This window comes from Saccopteryx leptura, chromosome 9 (assembly GCF_036850995.1).
Source record: "Saccopteryx leptura isolate mSacLep1 chromosome 9, mSacLep1_pri_phased_curated, whole genome shotgun sequence".
Classification (NCBI taxonomy): Eukaryota; Metazoa; Chordata; class Mammalia; order Chiroptera; family Emballonuridae; genus Saccopteryx; species Saccopteryx leptura.
In genome coordinates this window covers 8,847,965-8,875,673 of record NC_089511.1, presented here as the reverse complement: position 1 = coordinate 8,875,673, position 27,709 = coordinate 8,847,965, and the positions used below count along the sequence as shown (strand labels likewise).

The 27,709-nt window shown below is 51.0% G+C and overlaps 1 long non-coding RNA gene across 1 annotated transcript; it reads right to left on the bottom strand.

The window, feature by feature from the left end:
* Nucleotides 1-16,624: 16,624 nt before the first annotated feature.
* On the bottom strand, nt 16,625-27,317 carry LOC136380992 (uncharacterized). Its single transcript, XR_010747003.1, has 3 exons — nt 26,722-27,317; nt 24,065-24,162; nt 16,625-16,810 (listed from the first exon to the last, which is right to left on the bottom strand). It is a non-coding gene; the product is annotated as an uncharacterized lncRNA (long non-coding RNA).
* Nucleotides 27,318-27,709: the final 392 nt, after the last annotated feature.

Below are 27,709 nucleotides of genomic sequence, written 5' to 3'. Positions count from 1 at the left end.
TACAGACCAGGACCTATTGACTGTGACTCCCGGTGGCTCCGCCTCACGGAGGTCACTCCCTGTATTTGTGCAAGAATCATAATAACCATCCCTCAGGGCTGGGGTGAGAATCTGTTAGTGTTTGTTCAACCCAGCACAGTGCCTGGCACGCGCGTCCTAGGTGCTTTATAATGAATCGATCACTATCTTTATAATTAACGGGGTTCCCCACAGGGCACAACGGCAGGTCTGTGTGCGTGTGTGTGCCCACACTTGTCTGTTCAAGTGATCAGGTCTTTGCTGAGCACCTACTGAGTACAAAGCCTTTACACTGGGACAGGTGTCAAGACCACCGGCAGGTGAGGTTCTGATGGGGACAGGGGTTTGCATGTCCACCACCCCGACATAGAACTAGGCTTCCCCTGGCCTCAGCGCTCTTCCTGGGGGCTAGAACCCACCTCGGCATTCTGTAAGGCGGGATTATCCTGGTCCCCAGTCCTCAACAAGCGCGTGGCTTCCTCTGCAGACAGTTTGCGCCATCTGGTGGCCACTCTTGGGAAGCAGCCTTAGGGCTCAGAGGCGCCTGGGTCCGATCATTTTTATGGGCTTATGGCTCCATCTAGCGGCATACATGCGCTATCACAGCCAACCAGTTTCAACCTCAGAAATCACCTGAGGAGGTTTTCCACCTTCCCGGACACTCTTTGAGCTGCTGAATCGGAACGCGGATTTTAGCCAAGATTCCCAGGTGATTCTTAGCTCTGGGAAAGTTTAAGTTTCACCAGCATGACCTTAAAGGGACCTCTTTTAAAGCATCTGCACCTGCTCCCCACCTGTTCGGTAAGAAAATCATCATCCACTTTCCACCTGGGGTTCTCACTTCTAATTTAAAGGTGAGGAGGCTGAGACCCGTGACTACACAGCGAGCCAGCAGGGACCTTGTCTCCTGGGTCAGCCAATCGGAGCTGAGGACATGGAAGTCTCTAGTAATCATAACTGACATTTGTTGACGTGCATTATAACACCGTCAAGACCTGTCCCCAGCACTTTGTATACGTGAGTCCTTCTGTCCTACAGACAAGCCCTGTGAGGGTGTACTACTGTTTGGATGATTATCCCCTTATACATGAGGAAACTGAGGCACGGAGAGTGTTGATGATCTGCTGCGAGTCCACCGGTGCCCCCGATTAGGTGGGCTTTGGCTTCTGCCCCCTCGATGACATCTCGGTCCCCAATCTGGGCATCCGTGGCTATGCCTCTTTCTCTGTCTCTTTTCCTATTGGTTTAATTACCTGGTAAATGTTTCTTCGGCTTGTGCTGGGCACTGAAGACACTGAACAGATCAGCTGCTGCCCTTGCTCCCCTGAGGCGTGTGTGTGGGGTGAGGGGAGGGGACGAGTGGGGAGAGACAGGCCGTAAAAGAAACAGGACTAAAGAAAGGTGAAGAAGAGGCCACCAGGGGGCCAGACCCAGCCGGCTGGCCGAGCGAGGGAGCTGGATTGCGTCCTGAGGACCAGGGGACCCCGGTGCATTCTCTTGGCACAACCCTTCTGAGATTCAGTGACTGCGTGTAGGTTGCTTCCTACCTGTAGGGATGAACTTGAGCCCACCAGCTCCCATCCAGAATGGCTCCCTTCCCCACCCAGGCCAGGCCCCGACCCTAAAACTAGCCAGGGACTGCCCTCCGCAGACGTCCAGGCAAAGAACAGGAAGCCAGTGGCTTTGAGCTTGACAGGCCAGTCCCCCTGAGGTCTCTGCGTGGCTGAGATGAATGCCTCTAAGACCTGACCCCACCACACGCTCCCAGGAGAGCAGGAGAGATGGAAGGAGAAACGGACAATCGGAACACCTTGCATATTGTGGGACCAGGAGGGGGTCTGGGAGCCCGAGGTTTAACCCGGGCCTTGAAGTGCCTCCTGCCCTTGAATACCGAAGCATCAGGAACCAATCACACTATCAAACAGCCAGCTGGTGACCCCAATCCTTCCGCGGCAGCTACAAGCTCCGGGTATTGATTTTCCGAGAATCTACTCAATCCCCTTTGCTGTGAGCGCCGCCCAGCTTCCCCCACCAAGGTCCCCGTGCACCCTGCCCGCCGCCGAGCCATTGGTGGTCCTTTACAACAAGAAAATTGGCACCACTTGACTTAGCCCACTGCCCCTGCCCCCAGCCATAGCCCCCAGGCCACAAACTCCAGGTAAAGGCTGGAGTCTCCTGGAAGCCCCGTTGTGTGTCCCCATCGGTCCCCAACTCTGGAACGTCCTCCGTGTTCTGTGCTCACTCTCATCCAGTTCAGCTGGTCCTGGCCGCCCACCTCCGCCACCGGCACGGAGGGTGGTCAGCACGGTGGGCACGGCCCCCTCCTTCACTGGGTGCAGGCTCACTAGAATAGCGGCCTCCATCCCGAACTCCAGAGAGCGGTGCCCGGTGGGAAGGCAGACCGGCCGGCTGCGGGGTGGACCTCAGGAGTTCCCCAAGTACACCTTCCCCCTTCCCTTCCCCCCGCCGTGGAGACTGCTGCAACGAGGCCCCTCGCCCCGCTTCATGTCCCCGAGGACATGCCGGCTGCCCTTTCTCCAGTGAACCTGGGAGTCCCTCATGGGCAAGACCCAGGGGGACGGGTGAGAACGGGGGGCCTGAGCCCCAGTCCTGATTCCACCGCTCGTGGACTCAGTGACCTTGGGCAACTTGCTTGCCAATCTGCCTGAGCCTCAGTTTCCCCGCCTGTAAAATAAATTCATGACACACCGCGCTCAGGGGGCCGCCCCGGGAGGTGACACTGAGACCACACAGAGGACAGACTTAGTCCGGTGCCGGGAACACCGCCGGGGCTCAGCGAGTCTCCCCACCTCCATTTCCCAGCGACAGTGATATTTCTGTTCCTTGATCCATGTCAACTTCTTAATCACTTTGCAAGGGTGGTGGGGGTGGTAGGGGGGGCCCCAACCATGCCCGCAAAGTACTTGAAATTATTACCACTCAGGGATCAGAAGACAAAGATTAGTTGCTGGTCTCTGTCTCACAAACAAATTAATGGAATGGCAGCTTTGGGTGCAAAACACGGTTCTTGTTGAAAGGATTAGATATATTAAATCCAGCTAGAATATGCTGTGATCGTGAGTGTTTCTTCTTCTTCTTCTTCTTTTTTTTTTTTTTTAAAGCAAAGCTGCAATAATCATACATTTACAACGGATAAATTGGGTCCTTTAATTCCTCGGCAATAAGCCTTTGAAATATAATCTGTCATTTCAGACTCAGAGAACACGGCTTGTCATAATTACAATTCTCCAGTACATATTACTACTTATAATTAAATTCACTTTTAAGAAATCCAAAGCATCGTTTTTGTGGATTATCTGTTCGTACAATGTCATAATGGTAAAAAAAAAATAAAAAAAAAATGAATGCATAATCGGTTGAATAAATGTGGTTGGTTCTTATACCAAAACACACACTCTGTTACTGACCAAAAACTGGGAGGGGGGCAGATGAGATGAACTAAATATATCTGATTTCCCAGCAACAGGCTTTAACAAAGCCAGCAAACCTGAGCATGCCTCCCCTCTCCCCTCTCCGAGAAAGGGCAGCCAGCCCCCCCCAGGAAGAATTTTCGAAATACTTGAGGTAAAAATTTAAAAAAAAACTCAAAAAATGTTCAATTATGGCCGCATCATTTGCTGAAGAAGAGGCAGACCCATCCATCTGGAAAGGCCTGTGGCTGGGTAAGTAGAAGACAGACCCGAAAAGGCTCCAACTCAGTGGGTACGAGGGGGAGACACGTAGAGACCCCCAACCTGAGACACAGGCGGTCCACACGCAGGTGGAGAAAACGGGCCCCTTGAACTCAGAGATACGGGCCCAGAGAGCGCGGGCATTCCCGGCCGCCCCTGCCATCCGGAGCCTCGGCAATAAAGAACAGCCTGGCAGTGACGTTGCAGTTTTGCGGCTGTAAACCGGCTAACGCTTCCTTACTGAACGGAAGGCAGAGGCCCCAGGAACGCCTGTGTCCCCACGACGTGCTTCGAGACACGTGACCGCTTCCTCAAAGAGGGGGAATTTCGAGAAGGACAGGGGATGTCCCTCCATCAGCAGAAAATGTTCTCCCCCAATTCATTCTTCCGCTTGAGGCCCAGGAGTTCCCCTGCTGACGTGACACCTCTTCCCGAAAGGACAACCTGAACGAGAGCCCGCTCTTTAGCGTGAGATAAAGGGCGGTCAGTGAGCGCGAGTAGGCGGTCTGGGTGACTGACCTGTTGCGGAAGTGGCCTCCAGGGGCCAAAGGTAGGGAAAAGGTTATGAGGACGTGTGTGCGTGTGTGTGTGCGTGTGTGTGCGCGCGCGGGTGTGTGTGCATGTGTGTGTGTGTGTCTGTGTGTCTGTGTGTGTGTAGACAGCGATCAGTTAACCCGCCAGGGCTGCATCTGCTATGAAGTGTCCCTGCTAGGCACTGGGTGGGGCTCTAGTGGGAGAAGTCAAGGTCTGACCCTCGTAAGGTCCCCGTGGCATCAGGTAGGGGATGATTTAGGGCTAGCGTCCTCCCAGGGTCCTCTCATCAGCAACAAGGAAGACCACCATAGAGCAGGGCCTGTCTTGCACACGTTATAAAGAGACTCCAGCATCCCCACCACCTCCCACGCAGAAGGACAGGTGGGAGGGTTGGGGACACAGGCGGAAGTCCCTCTCTGAGCAGGAGCTCTTCCGACGGCCGCTGGGGTAGCCACTTCTCCCTGAGGGGACGACGGATGCCACTGTCCTGTGTTCTGTGTTCTCCTTTGTCTAACGTGAAGCTCAGCCGTTTCAGCAATTAGGGAGGCTTCGCGTGTGGTTGCAGTCCAGGCAGGGCCCCAGGGGAGGTGCGGGCCGGCTCAGACGGGCCAGCCTGTGGACACCAGCTCAGCAAACCCAGGTGAGGTCAGCACAAAGGTCAGCGTGGGCTGGGGGCCTAAACTGAGGTTAAGAACCAGAACAGAAATGTCACTGCAATGACCTAACGTCTCTTAAAAGACCCTCCAGCTTGTGGGATGGGAACAGAGAGGCCTTAAGAAGGGAAGGCATTAGCCTAAGGCTACATGCAACCCATAGAAGCCAAGATAGGGCTGAAGAGCTTAATTTTAATCCCTGGTTTGTGCTTAAAACACACACACACAGTATTATTTAAAAACTATAACTGGCTGCCTCTGTCATTAAAGTTAAGATAGAACCGCATAGCACTAGAGCTCAGATTGGTTTTGGGGTTAGACTCATTCTTGTTTTTATCACATTACCTTGTGTCTGGAAGCATTAAAAAGTATTCAGTGAAATGGACGGATGGATGGATGGGTGGATGGATGGATGGATGGATGGATATTTGGATGGGTGGATGGATGGATGGATGGACAGATGGGTAGGTGGATGGATGGATGGATGGATGGATGGATGGATGGATATTTGGATGGATGGATGGATGGATGGATGGATGGATGGATGGACGGATGGGTAGGTGGATGGATGGATGGATGGACGGATGGGTAGATGGATGGATGCATGCATGCATGGATAGATAGACAAATGAATGAATGCATGTTGAAATTAAGGAAGAGACCAGCCTGAGACCCAGTAGTCCCCTCCCAGGACCTTCCTACATGGTTAAGGTTGGTCATAGATTTGACCCCTCCCCCTCCCCACCACCTTGCTTCTCCCCCACCCTCAGCTATGTTATCTGTGTAGCCTCACGGATCTGCATTTTCAACTCCTGAGTTAAAAAAAAGCAAAACTACCTTCCCGTGTTGCTCTCATTTCCCTCAATTCACCCAGGCTGGTGTCTGCTCTAACTTTCTAACTTCCGCCTACTGCTCCACCCGAGCCCTCACTCTGCAGTCCTGGGCTGTGCAGTCAGGTGATGCTAACGCACGCCTTCTGGCTCGGGCAGCTCAGGGTGCAGAGAAGCCTCCAGCAGGCAGCTCAGGGTGCAGAGAAGCCTCCAGCAGGCAGCTCAGGATGCAGAGAAGCCTCCAGCAGACGCCTTCTAGCTCGGGCAGCTCAGGGTGCAGAGAAGCCTCCAGCAGACGCCTTCTAGCTCGGGCAGCTCAGGGTGCAGAGAAGCCTCCAGCAGACGCCTTCTAGCTCGGGCAGCTCAGGGTGCAGAGAAGCCTCCAGCAGACAGCTCAGGGTGCAGAGAAGCCTCCAGCAGGCGCCTTCTAGCTCGGGCAGCTCAGGGTGCAGAGAAGCCTCCAGCAGACGCCTTCTAGCTCGGGCAGCTCAGGGTGCAGAGAAGCCTCCAGCAGGCAGCTCAGGGTGCAGAGAAGCCTCCAGCAGACGCCTTCTAGCTCGGGCAGCTCAGGGTGCAGAGAAGCCTCCAGCAGACGCCTTCTAGCTCGGGCAGCTCAGGGTGCAGAGAAGCCTCCAGCAGACGCCTTCTAGCTCGGGCAGCTCAGGGTGCAGAGAAGCCTCCAGCAGGGGTCTGCAGCCCACCCGCTCCAGGCTCCCACAGGGCTGGAAAAGGCTCTGGCCAAGGGCTCTCCCACGGCAGAGAAGAGGCGGGTCGGGTGCCTGCGATGCGTGGAGTGGACACGAGGGCAGGCGCGGAGGGAGGAGCCGCCAGCCGCCGGAGGTGGAGAGGGAATGGCTTGTGAAAACGTCCCCGACACACCTTCATAATGCCCTGGCGTCCAAATTAAGACGGAGCTCTGCTCTGAAGCTGAAATCCCTTTCATAGGCCGCCCTCGCAGAAAGCTGGGGAGGAACGGAAGCCCGGGGTTCCTGGGTTTCGTGGCTCTCAGCGCCTCTGTTTCCAGCACGTTAAGACGGTTTCCGAGTTTCTGCGGGCCGAGTGCAGCCATCTCACACTATAACTCGGCTCAGGGGACTTTGCTCCATGAAGATTCAGAGGCACACAGGCTTCCCCTGTGGGAGGAGGTCCCAAGGCCTCCGCAGCCTCGGGGCAGGACCCAGGAGTGGAAATCGTCGCTGTACAAGGACGTGCTCCACGGCTGCAGAATCACAGCCTCACAGCGCGTGGCGGAGGCTGCCCTGGACGGGGGCCGAGCCCACGCGTGCGGGGAGTTGTGCTTCCACGAGAACCTCCGTAAGGCTCACGGCACAGGGTTTTGTCTACAGAGCTGTGCACTTTCATATCTCTCGTTCCGGTATTCCCATTCTCTTTTTCCCTCTTGGTGTCTGAAACCTGAACACCCTCGGCGGCTCCTGACGTGAAGTATTCCCGCCACGCTGGGATCCACAACCTCAGTTTAACGTAGCTCTCCGGTGATGTCGGCATCCAACCCTTGTTCTTTGTGAACTCCTTTTATCTGTATCCCCTACGCTTTGTGCAAGATGGCTCCCACCAGCCAGGGGAGAGATAGTATCAGTCTGAAATAATCATGCAGCCTCCAAACAATAAAATAAATGATAGATGCCGAAGTTGAAACGGTTGCCAAGGTTTGGAAATTTCAAATAAGTGAAGGAAAGAAGGTTTACGTACTAAATGTCTCTGGAATAACTGCGTAGTGACCTGGAAAAAAATATAAAGTTGGATCCTGTAATACCGGTGGCCGAGGCCAGGCAGGTCCACGTTGGATTCGGGCAGATGGTAGAAAAACTGCGGAGCCGGACAGGATTGGGCCGTTCCGTTTAATAGAATCTCACAACGGCGGAGAAGCACACAGGCAGGGGAAACCACTTCTCTGGCACCCAAGCAGCAAGAATGGCCCCTCACAGTGGCGGGCAGGCAGGCCGTGCATCTGCAGTCACCCGTCTCTCCCAAGCGCAAGCACCCACAGCCTTATCCTGGCCATCAGGCAGAGTGCCTGCAGGTGGTAACCCCACGAGCAAGCCTAACACAGCTGCCCCACAGATCCCTACCTCACAACTCATAGCAAAATAAATTTTGGATGAATTACATTCAGTAAAACACAGAAGAATTGGAAGAAGGTATGAGGAAAGTTTAAAGCCATGAAAGAAGACATTAATTAATTTGCCTACAAAGAAATATTTTTAAGTCTGCTTTAAAAAAAAAACATTAAAAAGCAATCTAAACATAAAAATATTTTCAATTTATATCATACAAAGTTGGATTTTCTGAATATGTAAAGAGTTCCTATAAATCCATAAGAACGTCAACCAACTAAGCAGATAAATGTTCTAAGACTATGAACAGGCAAGTCAAGAAAATGAAATATTGTTTTTCATTGATCAGAGTGGCGAATGTCACAAAGTTTGCTGATACATTGTCTCGGGGAAGTCTGGGAGAAGTAAGTAGTCTCGTTGATCCGTGCTTCACTTTCTCTGGATGGGCCCCTGACACAGTCAAGTCATTGTCTTGACGGAGAGAAACCGAGTGTCTGGGCGGTGAATGTGAGACAGAGACTCCTCATACATAAATTTCTTTTCATCGTGGGCACTGAATTCCTGACTTTGAAGATCTGGGTCTTGACCTCCATCTACATTCACAGACTGCTAGCGTGATGCTTGAACTTACTTTTCCATTAATAGTCACCAGTATAGGCTTTGGCTCAGTAACAAACACTTTGGAACAAGTTACACTTTAGTTAGCAAGTGCTGTGCTCCCTTCTCCTCTCTCCTCTGCCAGCCAAACCCCTGGCAGCCTCGGGCGGAAGAGTCGTCACGCAGTGGGAACTCAGCACATGGAGAATGAATGGATGCACAGGACTCGACCTGGATGTGGACCGGGAAGCACTGCTTTCTGCCCAGGTTTTCAAGGCTATGTCCCGAACACCCCGTCCTCCCAGTTTCAAAGAGAGGAGAATTGTGCAGACTCAACGGCAGGCCACCTGGGCCAGCGGGGCCATGGTTAGGTCCAGCTGAACTGCAGTGGACACGTAGTAACTCCTCCGAGTCCCTGTCTCCTGGTCAATAAAATGGAGATAATAACAAAACCCGCCCAGGGGATTGGTCAACACTAATTGAGTTGAAGAGCAGTCCTGTGAACATGGGGAAGAGAAACCTCTTGGTCACAACTGAGAAAAATGAGGGTGTAGTCAGGAAAAATGGTCGGTGTGGTGGCCCCAGGTTGGGTGACTGAAGGGGAGCAGAGAATAGAAGTATTGGAGGTCAGTAGGGAATTTGATATCGAGGGTAATGTGACACAAGGCCTAAGGATTTGTGGCCCAGCGAGCTGTTGATAACGTTCATGTGAAGTGAACTCCAGGTGTGAGCTGTTGGGCTCTCTGAGTGTTTGTGATGTGCGAGGCTCTTCGGTCCGTCATTTCTGTTGTATCTCTCTGTCTCTCTGAATTTGTGACAGCGTGTGTATGGATGTGCATGTGTGATATGCATACACGTGTGTATTCTGTAGGAAAAACGTCTGAACTAGGGCTCAGGTTCTATGCTAATTCCACCATTCAGCGCCTGCAGAATCTTAGATAAATGTTTCTTTGGGGGGGAAGCGGCTCTGTTTTCTTATTTGTAAATGGAGATGATTTTCTCTCCTGATGACTCTCTGAGAATTGTTTTAATTTTTTTTAGTTTGTTTTTCAAGAATTAAATGAGGTGACGGACGAGAAAGCAATCTGCACATTGGAAAGAGCTGCGCACATTCACAATCATTAGGATTGCCACGCCTTTTGCTGAATCCAGGCTTTGGTTCCTGCTGAAAATGCCAACTCTGGCCCTTCTGCTTGGCCCTCTATACGTCTCTGCTCCCAGGCGTTGGTACCTTGGGGTCAGTGAATGGCTTTGGCCAAGGAGAGGGTGGGCAGGGATAAATAATAGTAGCAGAAGTAATAACAATAATAATAATGGTGACATGTATTCAGTGCTGACTCTGTGCTAATCTCAGGAATAAATCTATTGACGGGGGAAGGGGGCTCTGACCCTCATTACTGTGTGCACGTGTGTGTGCGTGTGTGTGTGTTCATGCTTATCAGAGTGTTGGCTCTCCTCACCCCCTCCCCTTCCAGCACTCTCTGTCACAACAGTTCTTGGTGAGGGTTATTCTGTCCCTTTCAGATGAGGAGACAGGGGGCCCAACATACTCTGTGTCTTGGCCAAACCACACCCTTAGGAAGTGCCAGGGCCGGACTTGGAGCTTCTCTTGACCACCGTCTGTGGGTCAATCCGCAGAGGTGACCAGAGCACGGGACCCCTGGTCCGGCCCAGTTTTGAAAGGAGGAGGGGGGAAAGGAGCAGGAAGAGAGCAGGGTGCCAGGAATGCAAACAGGGGAGTAAGTGGAGGGTGTGGAAGTGGGGTTTCTGAGTATTGGGCTCAATCCTCTTGTCTCCTCCACGGGGAAATGGGGAAGGCGACAGGTTCAAGGACACACAGCCCATCTGGAACAGAGAGAGGGGTCATCACCGTGGTGCTAGGGACCTGAATCTGGAACCTTAACTCTGGGCTTTACCATTTAACAAGCACCCCTCTTGCTGTAGACCTCACTAACTCGGCCGGTGCCGGAGAGGAGGGGTCTGCATTCTCTCAGGGTTCCTCCAGACAGAACAAGCCCAGGGGAAGTGAAGACTGGGCACCCCCCTCTGCTGTGTCACCACCCTGGAGCCCGGAGGAGTGTTACAATGTAGCTGAAGAGGCACCTGAGAGACAGAAGCCCAGAGAAAGGAGAGGGAATTGGGGTGAGAGGAAAAATGAAAGAGGGAAGACTTAAAATGCCCCGTGCAATGGAGAGTGCTGCCCCCCACACCCACCCAGCACAAACATCCGGGAGACCGCTCAACTTCTCTGTGAAGCGGGGAGCTCTGTGTGAGCACGGATGCATGTGGCTTTCCTGGGACGGATCGATGATGAAATGATCAGAAACCAAGCTGAAAACCAGGCTGCCTGCCGACCCCCCACCCCAACCTCCCCAGTGGCCTCTGCCTGTGACGTGCCAGCTTCATCTCAGAAGCTTTAGTTTAAATGTCCAACACAGCTTATTAATGAGAGTAATAAGCTGTTGTTTATATATGTCATAATGGGGAATATGACTGTTTAATATAAGTCTGACATTTAAATTCCACTTAGTTGGGAGATGTGGAGGATATCCAGGCCTAACTCTTTCCCCTGGAGTGCAAACTCCCTGGGTCTGCATTCTGAACCATTGAAGTTTTCAAAGTAATCAGGTTTGTTTTTTTTTTCTTTCCAGAGGAACCAAATTGTGAAGACATCTGTTCTGTTATTAATTTCACATAAATCTTAAGCTCCTCAAGGCCAGAAATGAGGCTTCATTCACGTCGAATTAATGAAACATGATGGTAAGTCCCTCGCATGGAAATGCTGTCACACAGTTCTGAGCTGCTTATAAGCACAGAGTAATCTCAGAGGCTGCCGGGGGACCAACACGTGAGATCCGCCCTCCCCTCCGCTCCCCACCCCCGCCGCCCGCTCGAAAACAATATCTGAAATATCACAACACTAACTATATCCCGCCAGATTAATAGCAGATGAACATTTCTGGGAAATGAATCAGACTTTCTCAGGAAAGGATGTAGGCAGCCTGGGGAAGAGCAGATTGCAAAATGTAAGCGCTCCCTCGGACGGAGTTTAATAACCCGAGGGTACGACGCTACCCCCACCCCCGCCCCGGAAGGAGGGCGTCCGAGGATGTTGCACGAGGATGTCTTTTGGGGAGACTTTGTTCAAATCTGCTTGGTGTGGGGTGGAGATGAGAAATCTTGACTGGCCCAAGCAGGCTACAATGTGTGTGTGTGTGTGTGTGTGTGTGTGTGTGTGTGTGTGGTGAGTTTGTACGAGAGTGTGTGTATGAATATGGGCGAGTTTGACTGTGAGACTGTGTGTGATTAGTGTGTGTGTGTGTGTATGTGTGCACATGCATTTGGTGTATAGGTGTGTGAGTGCGTAGATAGTATGTGCCCACACGAGTGTGTATGTGTGTGTATGAGTGCCCGGGAGAGAGCGTGTGTGCAGGAGTGTGTACATAGACACGCACAGAGAAGGAGGCCTCTCAGGACAGATGTGACCTATCAGTGGAGAGGGAACTCAGTGGCCGCTCAGCACAGCCCAGTCCTGTGCCTGTCTGAGCTGTTCTTGAAAGAACTTGCTTCTGGGGTTTTGAGTGTGTGGGGCATGAATTTTTTTTTTTTTTTAATAACTGGAATTGCCAAGCAGAAGGCTTGTCTGCAGGGAGCTGTGGAGGGGGGAGATGCTGAGATTTCTTAATCAAACTTCCAAGTGTTATTTTTGGTCTTCCGCTGAGCTGGGACCCCAAAAAGAATCTGCATATGATATTTACATCTCAAACCTTCAGAGCCTCATTAGCTTTGATATTTATTTATTTATTTGCAAAAAAAAGGAATTTAAATCAAACAGAGAGGCACAAAAGCAAAAACCTTTGAATGCCGCGCAAAAATTAATTAAGACCGGCATCCGACCGGGAGCGGGAAAGACAATATGAAGCAGAGAAAAGACAGGGAAACTAATTAGACCCTGATGGGAAAAGCCTACCTCGTTTAGTGATCATCCATCAGTAATTAATAAATCACAACTATCGATATTGGAAGGAAAGGCCAGGATTTTAACTCACTCGTTCTTTTTTTTTTTCTTTAGAAATTTTCTTATTTCTTTAGACTCTGATCTTCCAAATTAAACCCATCAAATTATTCAAGGTTATATTGATTATGTTTTGGAGAAATCGGTTTAGTCTGTAGCTCTCACCAACCATCCCCAGAATAACGCTGAGATGGACTGAATTAACCCAGAGCCAATAAGACACATCCAAATGCATGCAAGGGACATTGAGCATCTGTGGTTAACATTAGCGCAGGTGGTGGAACCGATTTGTACAGGTGAACAGATACGGTCCTGGCTGCATTTTTGTCCTGGAACATTTTGTGACTTTGTTTTACCATCCAAGCTTTGTAGATCTGTGAAAAACACGTCCAGCCACCCAGCTGAAGAATCCCTGACCTGCCACATAAAAAAGACGTAGCTTTGTGTAGCGCACGATGGTATCAGGGGGTCTGCTTCCTTATCGGCGTTCTTTTGAATGGGACGATCAGGTAGTATTCGTGCATTTGGCTCTTGTCCATTGTGCAACAGCACAAACGTCCCACTGTCACAGTGGGACAACTGAATGCATAGCCAGCCTGTCACAAAGTGTGAATGTTGGCCGCCTGTGTCTTTGGCAAATTCTAGGTGTCCTTTCGGTTCTTTTAGACTCTCCTTTCTACCCCCACAACTGGCCCGGTGTTTAAATCTCAGGATGGCCCGGGGTGTCTTTAGCTTGAAGAGAGTGGCCTTTGAGAAATACCTAGATAAGCCTTATTTCAATTTTACACAATGGCTAAAATGCTAAGGGTGATTTTTTAAAGATTTCTTTAAGCCGGTATCATTAGTGATTCTAACACACACATATATGCACATATATGTGTATGCCTGTATCTGTGTAGACAGGGCAGAAATTTACTATGTCCTAAGAAAACCATGGCTCTTCCTTATAAATAGTATATGGATTCACTTGTTCATTCATCCACTTACTGTGTATGTACAGTGGTCATCTGCTACACAGTTCCTCTACATCATTTCATTTAACCCTTACAACAACGTTTGAGGTGGGTATTCCTAACAGGAGTGGTAATCAATTTATTTATCTATGAATAAGCCACAATACCTGCCAATCAGAAAGGGCACCGAGCCCAGCGCTGGATGCTCTAGTTTGTGACAAGCATTTGTTATAAAAGGAAGACCACATGGGGTTTGGGGGGACATAGAGGAAGAGTCAGGATGGCTGGCAAGATGGAGGGGGCTATGGGGGCTGTGTCCCAGACTGGCCTAGGGTGTCCATTGTGCTGACTGTAGTGATGTCTCTGAGCTGACCCCCGTGTCCCAGACTGGTCTAGGGTGTCCATTGTGCTGACTGTAGTGATGTCTCTGAGCTGACCCCTGTGTCCCAGACTGGTCTAGGGTGTCCATTGTACTGACTGTAGTGATGTCTCTGAGCTGACCCCTGTGTCCCAGACTGGCCTAGGGTGTCCATTGTGCTGACTGTAGTGATGTCTCTGAGCTGACCCCTGTGTCCCAGACTGGCCTAGGGTGTCCATTGTGCTGACTGTAGTGATGTCTCTGAGCTGACCCCCGTGTCCCAGACTGGTCTAGGGTGTCCATTGTGATGACTGTAGTGATGTCTCTGAGCTGACCCCCGTGTCCCAGACTGGCCTAGGGTGTCCATTGTGCTGACTGTAGCGATGTCTCTGAGCTGACCCCGTGTCCCAGACTGGTCTTGGGTGTCCATTGTGCTGACTGTAGCGATGTCTCTGAGCTGAACCCTGTGTCCCAGACTGGTCTAGGGTGTCCATTGTGCTGAATGTAGCGATGTCTCTGAGCTGACCCCTGTGTCCCAGACTGGCCTAGGGTGTCCATTGTGCTGACTGTAGCGATGTCTCTGAGCTGACCCCTGTGTCCCAGACTGGCCTAGGGTGTCCATTGTGCTGACTGTAGCGATGTCTCTGAGCTGACCCCGTGTCCCTGACTGGTCTAGGGTGTCCATTGTGCTGACTGTGGCGATGTCTCTGAGCTGACCCCTGTGTCCCAGACTGGTCTTGGGTGTCCATTGTGCTGACTGTGGCGATGTCTCTGAGCTGACCCCTGTGTCCCAGACTGGCCTAGGGTGTCCATTGTGCTGACTGTAGTGATGTCTCTGAGCTGACCCCTGTGTCCCAGACTGGTCTAGGGTGTCCATTGTGCTGACTGTAGTGATGTCTCTGAGCTGACCCCGTGTCCCAGACTGGTCTTGGGTGTCCATTGTGCTGACTGTGGCGATGTCTCTGAGCTGACCCCAGTGTCCCAGACTGGCCTAGGGTGTCCATTGTGCTGACTGTAGCGATGTCTCTGAGCTGACCCTGTGTCCCAGACTGGTCTAGGGTGTCCATTGTGCTGACTGTAGTGATGTCTCTGAGCTGACCCCTGTGTCCCAGACTGGTCTAGGGTGTCCATTGTGCTGACTGTGGCGATGTCTCTGAGCTGACCCCTGTGTCCCAGACTGGTCTTGGGTGTCCATTGTGCTGACTGTAGTGATGTCTCTGAGCTGACCCCCGTGTCCCAGACTGGCCTCGGTGTCTTATAAAGGTCTTGAGAAGAGCTTGCAGAACCCACTCTGAGTGGGGATAGAGTTTCCAGAATTAATGAGTAAAAATACAGGACACTCAGATCTGAGTTTCAGGTAAACAACGATAATGGTTTTTGCATATTTTTGGCATATGGCGTGGGACATACTTACACTAAAAAAAAAAAATCATTTTTTATCTGAAATTCATATTTAACTGGAAATCTTGCATTTTATCTGGCGACTCTAACTAGGGGGGCGTGAAGAGGTCACAGGGACACCAACACATTCCAATCTGCAGAAACACTTTCTTTCACAGGAAGGAGCTCCCATCCCCAAAGCCCACGGGTCTCAGTGGCAGGAAGTATACTTCCAACCCGGCCACTGTCCTTTCCTGGTGCTCACGTCATACAAACGCCAGGGCAGAGGTCGTCTACGTCAGAGCCCTGCCTCCTCCTGTCCTCCCTGTACACACGAAGGCAGTACCTGCCACATGGTGATTTGGCTCTGAAGTCAGGGAATGTGGTCCACATGGTACATGCTCATCTCTGAAGCCCATGGAAGCTCTTCCCTTCCAGAAGGCCCCGGGGTGAGCCTGCTGTACATCTCATGGCTTTTCACCTGCAATGATAACTTCTGTAGCACCCACACCCCCGCTCACATGGTATTTATTAGGACACACTGCTTTAGAAAAAGAAAAACAAAACACATTGTATCTTAATGAAAGGTTGGTGATCCACAGCCTGTTTGCAGAGGAGAAACCTGAACGTAGGGTCTCCTCCGTCCCTGAGAACACCAGGGTCCACACGTGTGGAGGTGCTCCCGTATTGCAGGCCATGCCCCCCCCCATCCGAGGGCTCCACTGTACACCACGTCAAAATGAGTCACCGGGAACTGTTTGCAGAGCAAAAAGGGGCCTGTCTTCCCTTTTCTGGGGCCAGGAGGAAGCTGGGAGAAGCCGGCCTTTGTCCCACCTATTAGCCAAGATGGAAAGAAGCTGCTGGCGATTGGCAACACCCTTTTCAGGAGTGGGGCTCCTTAACTCGGGGTCCATGGAGCAGACGGTCCCTAAAAGATCCATGGTGGAGAATTCAGAATGTCTGTGAGCTTGGATGGGAAAATTGTATATATGTGTATATGTACAGGCATATACATACATATTTTGGGGGGAGACTAATTTCTAAACAAAATTTAGCATTTCTTTTAATTCTGAGTGTAGGCAACAAACCAGAAGTGTATCAGTACTACGTATGTATGACTTTTGTGCCCTTGTCATCAAATAGAATCACAGATATTTAATATCACGTGATGGTTGCCATCAGAATATCTTAAAATATTTGACTCATTGCTCTCTTGAAAGTATAACTCTTAGATCCACCTCTGTGTCTTGTTATTTCAAGGTTAACAAAAACCCCAAGAATGACTATCCCTTTTAAAATTATTTGGGTAACTGTCACTTAATAGAAATTGTTTTCCTTGTAATCCTAGCCTTCTTATTATATGCCTATAAAAATATTATTCTGCAATAAACGTTGAAGAGAGTGTGCTAAGTGACATAAAAACCCACCACAAAAGGACAAACACTGTATGATTCCAATTCTAGAAGGGTCTAAAAATGAAATCGACACGAGATGGATTAACAAGAGAACACGCGCTGAATTTAATTACATACGTATGTATGGGAACCCACACCCACGAGCGGTTCAGAGACAGAAAGAAAAATGAGGTATGCAGGACATCCTGAGCGAGGGGTGACGTAAGGAGCCTCGGGGCTTCAGAGCGGAGGAGGGTCATTCGCAGGATGATAAGAAGAGCAGATGTTCAGTAATTAGAAGTGTTCCTTGCCTATAGATGGGTCATAAAAAGTTATTTCTGGTGATAACTCTTATTTGGGTAAGGCCCCACATTTAAGTTCTTTAAGGGAGAGATCAAGTTTCTCATGAGCCCACAGGGTCTCTCTATTGCCTTCAGCTCAAAATAATTCATTCACCAAAATAGTACCTTTTGGAGGGGGGGGATGTTCTGATCCCCTTTGAGACATACGAGCATCAAATAAAGACTTTCCTGATGTCCTTAGGAGGGTCCCGAGGGAGTTAAAGAGAACATAATGTATGTACCACGCGAGTCGATGTTATTTAACGTCTTGTCTGAGCATCACCTAGGTCATTTTCGGTATCATATGATCTCTCTTAGTCTCCAAACACTGTTGTCTCCGCTCATCCTCACCACCACGCTACGCTTTTAGTACTAGTCCTGGTTAGTTCTTGTACCAGTTAGTATCGCCCCCATTGGATGGGTCCAGAGAGGCTGCTCCACTCGCCTGAGGAGCCACCGCCAGTGGGGGCAGGCACCCTGTTCTCTTTGACCCCGGAGCGGGAGCTGCCATCCTCCGGACTGCCTGAGCACCCACCGTGGTGTTCTGCTCTGTGGCCACATCTGCTCAGGACAAGGACATGTTGCAGCATCCCGTGAATCCCCATGAACTTCTGAGGCCAGATGTCCATCCGCGCAGAAACTCCCCAGGATGAACGCCCACGGTGAGACGGAATCCGGGCCCGCCCCCCGACAGCACGCTACGCTACGGCGCCGTGCACGCAGCCAGCCACCCTGCACCGGGTCAGACTGAGCCTGCGGAGACAACACTGAGGCAGGGGAGGAGGACGGGACAGGAGGGGAGGAAAGGAATACAGGGGACGGAGAGGAGGGGAGGAGCCTTCAGGGATGCCTCTGGAAAGCCAGGATTAGAAAACTGACCTCACAGGATGGATTGGGAAGATTGGAGTGCATAGTGGATACCTCATAATCCGTCTCTTCCCATCTTCTCCCCTTTCTGCTCTCTCATACACACTTACACATATGTGTGTATTATTTAAAGTGAAAACAGGCAGTTTGTGGCCGAGGTCTGCACTGATATGAAAATAAATGGGACGCATGGGGTGAGAAAGGCAGAGGCAGACAGAGTGCGGGAACTTCCCGGCGAGCTCCGCAGAAGTTGGAGTATGGGGCACACTTGACATGTCCCCAGAAGTCCCTCCCAGACGGCAGGCTGTGATTCTTCCATCAGAACCTCACGCCTCTGAAGTAGGCTTGGCCTTCTCCTCTGCAGGTTCTCTGAGAAATGCAGCAGCTGACGCAGAAAGCAAAAATGCGGGGCTCGGGGACCCCAGGCAAGGGGAGACCCTGGAACATGGACAGGCCCCACCAGGTAGAGACATGCCTGTCCCTCACACACGGCCGAGGGCTCCTGGGGCTTCACATGTGCCTAGGAAGGGGGAGGGAAGTCCTGCCGGAGCCCCAGATGAAAGACTGCCAAGGAGACAGACAGTTCCCGGGGCGCATGACTGTGCGTCAGTTTCCTCCAGCCTGGCTTTTTATCATCTGTGGGCGGAAAGGCGAGGCTGACGGGCAGGCCAGATTACACCCCAGACCGGCCGGCTTCTCATGGCTGGCAAACCACTTCCTCGGGCGCCCTTGAACTCAGCACATCTGGCGACCTGGTGGGCTCTTTTCTTCAGGACCAGGGAACACACAAACACAGCAGCTCGTGGGTGCACAGGCTGTATAAATCCCCCGGACCTGAGCAAAGACCGGGCGGCGGAGCAGCCTGGAGGAGGTCCCTCCCCCCACCCCCGCACCCCCCTACTGTCCAGCTGTGCCCTGGGGACCTGAGTGAGCTTGTGCCTCCAGGGCCCCAAACTGTGAAATATTGGCGCAGGGACAAGTCTAGCTGATGTCCAAGACTCTTCTTGTTCTTAAAATAAATTAATATTAATAATAATAGCAAGAAGAAGAATGATGATATAGACATTGATCTCACATAAAAATAGATATTCAGGACATGCTCAGAAAAATATTGTGACTATTATAGGATACTGAAGCCGTGTCTCTGTAGGGCCAAATACCTCAATATTTTTTTTCTTCATTTTTCTGAAGCTGGAAACGGGGAGAGACAGTCAGACAGACTCCCGCATGCGCCCGACCGGGATCCACCCGGCACGCCCACCAGGGGGCGGTGCTCTGCCCACCAGGGGGCGATAATCTGCCCATCCTGGGGGTCGCCATGTTGCGACCAGAGCCACTCTAGCGCCTGAGGCAGAGGCCACAGAGCCATCCCCAGCGCCCGGGCCATTTTTGCTCCAATGGAGCCTTGGCTGCGGGAGGGGAAGAGAGAGACAGAGAGGAAAGCGCGGCAGAGGGGTGGAGAAGCAAATGGGCGCTTCTCCTGTGTGCCCTGGCCGGGAATTGAACCCAGGTCCTCCGCACGCTAGGCCGACGCTCTACCCGACGCTCTACCGCTGAGCCAACCGGCCAGGGCCCAAATACCTCGATATTAAGAAAAATATCCAACATACTGAGAGCATCAGTTATCAGCCAAAGAGATGGCGGTGTGCAGACTTGAAGGCCATATGTGTGTGTGTGTGTGTGTGTGTGTGTGTATGTATATATTATATATATGCTCCAAATGGATGATTTAAACACGAACCTGCATATCAGAGCTCAGATACAGCTAACTTTCTTTCTTTTGCACTGTATGTTTTTTTCTTTTTTTGTTTGTTTGTTTTTAATTAAGCCAACCTTTTAATAACAGAAGGTTTCCCATGAAAATTCCAGTATCTGGTGTTTCTAGAAAAATCAGCAGAGTTGGCGACAGTCAGCTGGAGCTGATCAGAGGGCACCTGCCTGTCGTGGCCGTGATCTGACCAGCCTGGTCCCTCCTCGGAGGCATTATGACATCATTCTCTCGTCACCTGCTGGGCCTGGGTGTTTTAGTTAGAGACTTTGCTTTATAAGAAAATGTCTGGATATTCAAGGCAGAAAGGGGGGTGTTCTCTTGGAGGAGTTACTGCCCCTGGTGACTGATAGAGACACAGCTGTGTGTGAGCCGGCTGTGCCCTAAAGCAGTCAGCCTACCTGCCTCAGCCCCCTGCCATCTTGCCCACGACCGGCCCCTCCCCGGGATGTGTGGCTGTCTGAGCCCCGCCCCTCAGCGGGCAGCGTCAGCGTCAGCGTCAGCGGAGGGCTGGGGTCCATATGCTTCCCAGAAGCGCCTCCACCTCCCATGTGACCTGGGTTTCCTGCTCAACCTCCTGCAGCACCTACTGCCAACTGGTGGCTTTTCATTTCTTCCGCCCCAGGCCTTTTTCCAACGTGTGAGATTGCTTTCTCTTTCTTCCTGTGGGTGGGTCCCCGTGGAGAAAGCGCTGTGCGGATTGAGGCTTTTGCAAAAACGGCCTTCTGGGTTGAGGCTTTTGCAAGAATGGCTTTTCAGAAAGGCGTTCCCCTCCCAGACTTTCCAGACCTTCCAGACCCTGCCTGCCTCATCTCCTGAATTCTCTAGCTCATATATATCCTTAGCTTGCTGGGCCCCAGACGGGACAGAAGGGGGACAGTGGGGTGGGGGCGGGGAGGAGAACCAGAGCAGGTTTCCAGAGGAGGCAGTGCTTGAATCTGGCCATGGGTCTACAGCTAAATACATCAGGGAAGTCACACGGGGAAGGCAGGAGAGCCTAGGGAAGGCCACCAAGGTAGGAGAGGGCCAGGCAGGTCCTGAGGAGCGTCTGCTGGGGGCCATCTATGGCACCTGTTAGCCTCTGCTATAGGGCCTTCTACCAAGGACAGTGAAGAAGAACTAGTAGGTGGGGCCCAGAGTGCCAAGGGCCGTGGAGGCCGCGCTAGGCTTTGTCCCGGGATCAGGAGGAGCCACTAAGGTTTAAAGGCAGAGGACCTGCAGTGTCAGATCTGGGTTTTGGAAACTGCAGTGGATCGGCTGGCAGATAGACAGGAGGAGCAGACAGAAGACAACAGCAAGAGTCCACGCAGGAGACAAGTGGCTGAACTGCATGGTGGAGGCGTGACTGTGGGTGGTGGGCGAGGACACCCACGACTTGAGGGACACATCTCTGGCGTGCATGTGGAGGATGAGGAAGATGAAGAGTTGGAGTGACACCAAAATAAAACGCCTGACCTGGGTTCCCGGACCTTGGTGACGCCAGTAAGACAAAGGAGGGGGAGCAGCACAGGGAAAACTCCAGGGTCTGCTTTCACAGGTGGAGAAGTACTTGTTATGCAAGAGAGAGATGCATTTTGGGATTTGCACACTCTACAAACTATTATGGGTGTGCATGCATGCATTTTGAACTCAAGAGATTCATGCTGTGTTGGCACGCAGAGCACTTTGGTATCAAGGCAAAGTCACTTTTCCTCTGCCCTGGCTACCGGGCAGAGCCACATTCAGCCTGCCCGGCCTGACATGACATCTCTTCCAGGCAGACCTACTGACTTTTTCTCCTGTGCCCCCGAGTTTATTTCACGGCCGCTGTTATCCTGTGGCCCCAGAGTTCACTGTTCTTGTCTCTGTTTCAGTGATAAACATATTGATTTAATCTTTAAATCCAACATCTGGCACAGTGTTTAATATATAGAAATTGTCACTAAAAGTTGAAGAACAAATAAATACTATTTTTATACTGTTTTTTGCAGCTTTAAACTCAAGGCACAGAGAAACCCAAGGGCTTGTCCCAGATCACACAATGATCTTAGACCAGGTCCCAAGGGACTTTTTTCCCCCAGCTTTGCCTTTCCTGGGAGACTTCTGACTTTTCTGTATGTTTTACAGAACACATGTTACCTCACAGAGCCTTTGTAAGTTAGAGCCCATGTGAAAATTGGGAGACTTCACAAATGATTCTGAATTTCTTGTGTCTCTTGATACATCAGAAGATCTAAAAACGGGACTATTTTGGACAATTTTCCCAATTTTCCACAATCTCCACCTTTCCCCTAGAGAGGAGGGGAGATAGACAGATAGACTGCTGTATGCTCCCTGACCGGGGTCCACCTGGCAACCCTTGTCTGGGGCCGGCGCTCGAACCAATTGAGCCACTGGCTGCAGGAGGGGAAGAGGGAGAGAAGGGGAGAGAAACAGATGGTCGCTTCTCACATATGCCCTGACTGGGAATCAAACCTGGGACGTTCATGCGTTGGGCCAACCCTCTATCCACTGAGCCGTCAGCCAGGGCAGATGGTCAGTGTTTCTGAAAGACCTTGGACAGTTTTGCCCAAACCAAAGGCATCTGGGTCTTTCTACTTCCCTTCTGAGCTGCTATATTATTTACAGTAATTCATGTTTACTTATATACATTTGTCTGAAAACAGAACTTTAAAAAAGCAGTTTGGTAAGGGAAAAAGTACTATCACGAGCCATACATAGGTGATTGTACAAATAAGTACAAAAGGAAAGAGCTCATGTTATTAACTGTAGCTGCACGCCATTGTGGGTGGAGGGCTGGGAGCCTGTGTTCTCCCCGGTCGTTATTATGACATGAGGTTTATGGGGGAGGTTGTTAAAGGCCCTGGCCTTTCTCTGAGAGAGAACCAGAAAGCTTGAAAGAGAGTTCAAAAGCGATGCCATGCTCCCTGTATGCACTGGTATGATTGAATGCTATATTCATTTTTATCACCCCAAACCATCTGTGTGGTATTCAGCCTACTGGGGGAACCCTCAGCTATCCAACCCCCTCATTTTACAAGCCGTAGGCCCAAAGAGGAGAAGGTTTACCCAAGGTTGCATTCATGCATTCATTTGCCATCTATCCGTGGAACACCTCCTGTGTGCCTGGCACCGGATAACAAAGTCCCAGTCATCGTGCACTGACCATCCCAGGGGCAGAAAGGGGGCTGTTCCCGGGGTCCCCTGACTTCCCCGTCCCTTCCCATCTGGTGGAAGGTGTTTTCGCAATTCCCGTCCGCACCCTGCCCGCGTGGGGGACTCAGACCCTGGGTGTTACATTAGCGTCTTTTTATTTTAATAAAGCGGCTACATTTTCGTCCTGTCCGGGCTTTGCAGCGACACACACTTCGCGAGCGCTGCTAATTTCAGCGTCTGGCTTCCAGACCCAGACGTCAAAACAACTACCTTTCATCTCAGGTTCGTAGCACAGAAAACCTTCAATATTGGGAACAGATAGCCTCGAAGGTGGGTTCATATCTCTCAGCAACATTGCTGTAACTTAACTCTCCCGCACCCGATCAAGGCTTTCTCTCTGCCTCGTAGGTATTTTAATACAAATGTTCCTTTCATTTGACTGATTGAAGGTCTCCAACCTGCAATAAATGAAACATCTGATCCCCTTGAATCCAAATCACTTTTTCTTTGATTTTCTTTTACTTCTATTTCTTCATCCTTTGTTCTACAGCTCGAGTCAAATTTCCCTTTAGAAATTGAAAGAATGTGTGTGGGTTTTTCCTGCCCTTTTTAAAAAAAAACAAAAAAAACCCAAGCCCCCCCCCCCCCCCCCAACCAGGCCTGAGTGCAACTGCTGGCTCGTGGACTAGAATATTAAGACCAAACTCAATGGCTGACTGTCTCCTGCAATGTGCTTTGTGTGTCATTGTCCCCCTCTCCTCCAGTTTTGGGCAATGGCCATAGAAATTAGTCTCTGTGTACGAGTCGCCGAAGCTTGCCTTTCTGAGTGACCCTTAGGCTTGGAAGAAAACAAGACTCAAGATTTTTTCCCCCTGCAGAAAGCGCTGAGTTAGTCACGCACAACGGCCTGCGTGTTGGCATCTGGCTACGGAGGTGAACACTGAACTGCCTTTATAACGACGTATACCATCCGCGGGGTATTGGGTCTCCAGTTTCAGGCGATGGGCCAGTGGAGACTGCCAGTCTCTGGGATGACTGGCTTGTCCACATCGGTGACTTCACGTGGTGAGCAGTGGTCTTTGGGAGGCTTGCAAAGCCCGGTGCGTGCTCGCTTCCCCGGATTGTGCGCTGTGTCCACACATTACCAGGGGGTTTATCGGCTCAGGGTCTCGGCCTTGCACCTGGGGGGGCTTGAGCTGTGTGCACTGTGGGTAGTTTCATCATTACAGACGATGCAACCGTCTCTCGCCCCGAGTTGGTAGAAAGGTGTATCTCTTAGGGGTGATTTGGCAGGTATCAGGAGACAATCAGAAGGAACATTCTATTGTATTCCTCAGCCTGTGACCTCCGGCTGTCTAGGGCCAGTCAGTCTTCCTGAACCTGTGGACTCTTCCTGGCTCCAGGGAACTCTGTCTACCGGTGATGTGTCTAACCCCTGACTCTCATTTCCTTACCTCTGGCTGGTAGCCAGCCTTGGAGACGGCCCCCAGAGATTCTGGTTCCTGGTTACCCCTCTTTGTGGTCCTCTCCCACATTGCACCACGGTTGGTTCCTGTGGCCAAAAGAAAATGGCAGAAGTCATGGAGTGTCTTTTCTAAAAATGTGTAATAAAAAACGGTGGCTTCCATCTTGGGCTTTCTCTTTCTTTCTCCCTCTTTCACTCTCCCTTCTCTCTCTGTCTCTTTCTTGGATCTCATGCTCTGGAGAAAACAAGCTGCTATGTTGTGAGCAGCCTATGGAGAGACCCACATGGCACAGAACAGAGCCTCTGACCAACAGCTGGTGAGCTTGGCAACAGCCACGTGAGTGGGTCTGGAGGTGGATTCTCTAGCCCCAGAGGAGCCTTTAACCTACAGCAGCCCCAGCTGACAAGTTGACTGCAGCCTTGTGAGAGACTCAGAACTCCCTAGCTAAGATGCTCTCAGCTTCCTCGCTCTCAGAAACCACGTGAGATAGCATAGTTGTTGCTTTAAGCCTCTAAGTTTGGGAGAAAGCTGTTATCCAGTAATAATTAATACATCACGTGAACTAGTCCCACGCCTCTATGGGTGTTCCAGGTCAGCTTACTCAATCTAGGCGGCAGAGTTCCCTTATTGTTCCTTAATGTATATTTTTAGTTCTCCCTTCATAAAAGAGACCACTAGCTTAAAAAAAAAAAAAAGAATTTATTGGGATGATCCTAGCTTTTAAACAGCTATTTAGCTGCCTAGAATAATACGTTGTCCAGCTTCCCTGGCAGCTTTGTGTGATCACGTGACTGCGTTCTGGTTAGCGGGCATATGCGGCAGTGGTATGTGCCACTTGAGGAGCGTGCCTTTGCTAGCGCTACTTTCTTACAGCTTCCTCCTTCCTGCAGGCTGGGACTGTGCGTGGAGCCTGGAGCTCCAGCAGCCACCCTGAGAAGGATGCAGAGCCACACGACAGAGGCACCGATGTCCCTGACACTGAGGAGTGCCAGACCAAACCCTGGTCATCAACCCTGAGCATTTTACAGGAGGAGAAATAAGACTTCTCCCCTCCTTGTGACGTTGTGAAGATGAAATGAGTTCGTTGATGTACAGCACTTAAAACACATAAGCAGCCCCAGACATATAGGAAGTTCTGTGCAAGTGTTCAGCTCCGGAACTCCCACCAAGACCTTGCTTTGACCTCTAGGCTCAGCTGCTTCCTTAGGGGCTTTTCTTTTCTGCTGCAACCTGGAATGCTCCTACCGAAGCCTCCTCTCCCCTCAGAGAAGCGTGCAGCCCTCTGCGAGGTCCCTTCTCCGTGTGACCGGTCTCAGGAGGCCCATCCCGCCCACCTGTTCTGTCCGGCTACTCACACTGCGCCGTGAATTCAGATACCTTGGGCCCTTAGGGGAGGGTCTGAGATGAAATCTCTGGGCTTGTCAAACAGTTGCCTCCAAAGCATTTGGCTGGATCAACTAGCTGAGTGGTGGTGTCATTACTGGGAAAAGGAAGACCTGAGGGCTGGCTAGGGAGAAGGTTTGGAAAGGAAACATCAGTTGTAGAGGGAGCTGAGGGTGGAGGTCATGAATGGGGGGACAAATCTGAGAACAGAGCATGCTCATACATATGTATGTCAACAGCAGGGGACCTTCACTTTCCAAATTAGCTGGCAGAGTGGGCAACGCTGACAAGTCCAAGTCCAAGGGACTCTAATATAATTTCAAGGCACATTCAGGCTTAACAGGACCTTGCTTTCATAACACAGACGTGAGGGGGCCACGTGGGCATTTGAAAGTGGATACAAGTAGATATTATCTGAAAAAGTTCAGACTATAAAATCAGAGAGCCCTGTGCTGAATTCTGGCTCCATCAACTCAGTAACATGTCATCCTTGGGCAAGTCAATTGACTTCCGGGAGTCTTAGTTCCACCCCCTATAAAATAGTGACCAAAGAGTTGTTGGGATATTGAGATTTAAAGAAAAAATTACAAAACATGCCATAAAGGATTCAACCAGGAGAAGGCACTGATGTTTCTTATTTAATTCTCCCCTCACTCCAGAAGGAAAAAAGGCTACTGCTCGTCCTTTTCTGTATATATTTCTTCCATGGTTCCTGAATAATTTTTGGTGGTCAATGTGGCGAGTGAAGGCAGGAAGGGGTTGCAATGAGATGAGAGCTTTGATCTTCATTGGCACCTTGGAACTGTCCGGCACGGCTAGTGGTACCCTGCCAGGGTAGCGTAGTTGGTTAAAGATTCGTCCTGATACGACAAGATTGTGGGTTCAATCCCCCATCAGGGCACATACAAGAATCAACCAATGAATGCATATGTAAGTGGAACAACAAATTATTTTTTTCTCTCCCTCTCAGCATTCCTTTCTCTAAAATCATTACGTAAAAAAAAACAAAAACAAAAAACAGTGCAACAGCAGAAGCCCAACGTAATTTTGACAAAAATTTCAGGGAGCCGCACATTAGCCTCCTATCTCATTGCAATGAAAAGTTTGGGAGACAGAGAGATAGTAGAGATAGAGAGATAGAGAGAGAGAGAGATCGATTCACTGGTTCTTTCCCTTACGGCTTAAATGCCGCCATGATTTCTAGCACATGTCACAAATTGAACCACAAATACAAATCAGGGTCCCGAAGGATATTTACAGACCTGGTGTCCCGGCGGATGAAAGTGACCACGTGAGCTGGCATCTAAACTTGGCGGGTGGCAGCCTCCTGGTCCTGGCTTTCCGATCCCCAGCTCCTGTGTGCAGAGAAGGGCCTCAGGTCCCACCCTGAGCGGGCTCAGCTGAGTCACCGGAGGCCCTGGCTCCGGCTGATTTCCTGCTGCTGCAGGCGCTCAGCCCAGGGCTGCGACGGTGGCGGTGGCGGTGGGGGCTGTTCGTGAACTCTCTGACATGCCCTGTAGTGACCGTTAAAGGGTCTCCTTGTCCCAAAAGCTCTCTGAACAACAACGGTCTCTCTCTTCCTTCTGGGCTTCTTTTCTTCGTTGCTTCACCTCTGGATTTGTTTCCGGCGTGATTGGAAGCCTGCTGCTGTGAGTTTGCGAGGAGGAGGTGAAGGCGTCTCTTGTCCGTCTGCTTCTGACTTGCAGGAAGGCAAACATCAAAAGGCCCGCGCAGGCTCCCCACGTGGCCCAGGGCTTCCTGGAGAACGTGGAGAGGAAATTGGGGCCGTGTGGCTTCCCTTGCTCAGATCCTATCGAGTCAGTTCCCTTCACTTAAGCTGGGGTTGGAGTGGTCCTCGCAGGCCCAGTGGCAGGGGAAGAGGAAGGTCAGGAGGGGAGAGGCCCTGGGCTGGGCCCAGCCTGCAGCCGGTCTCCAGCATGCACTGGGCTGCTCTCTGTCTTGAATCCATAAAACGAGGGGCCTGGAACATCCAGTTCTGTGTCTTAACATATGGCCTTGGCCTCCTTTCCCTCCGCGTCTGTACAAGGTGGAGGCTGTGCAGTGACTCAGTAAGGTAATGACCACAAGGGGCTTAGCTGGTGCCTGGAACCTGTGAGGAGCTCCGTACATGCTACTTAAATATGGCTCCCTCCCCCCCCACCTCCCCTCCCCCCACCTCCCCTCCCCCACCTCCCCTCCCCCACCTCCTCCCCCCACCTCCCCTCCCTCCCCACCTCCCCTCTCCCCCAC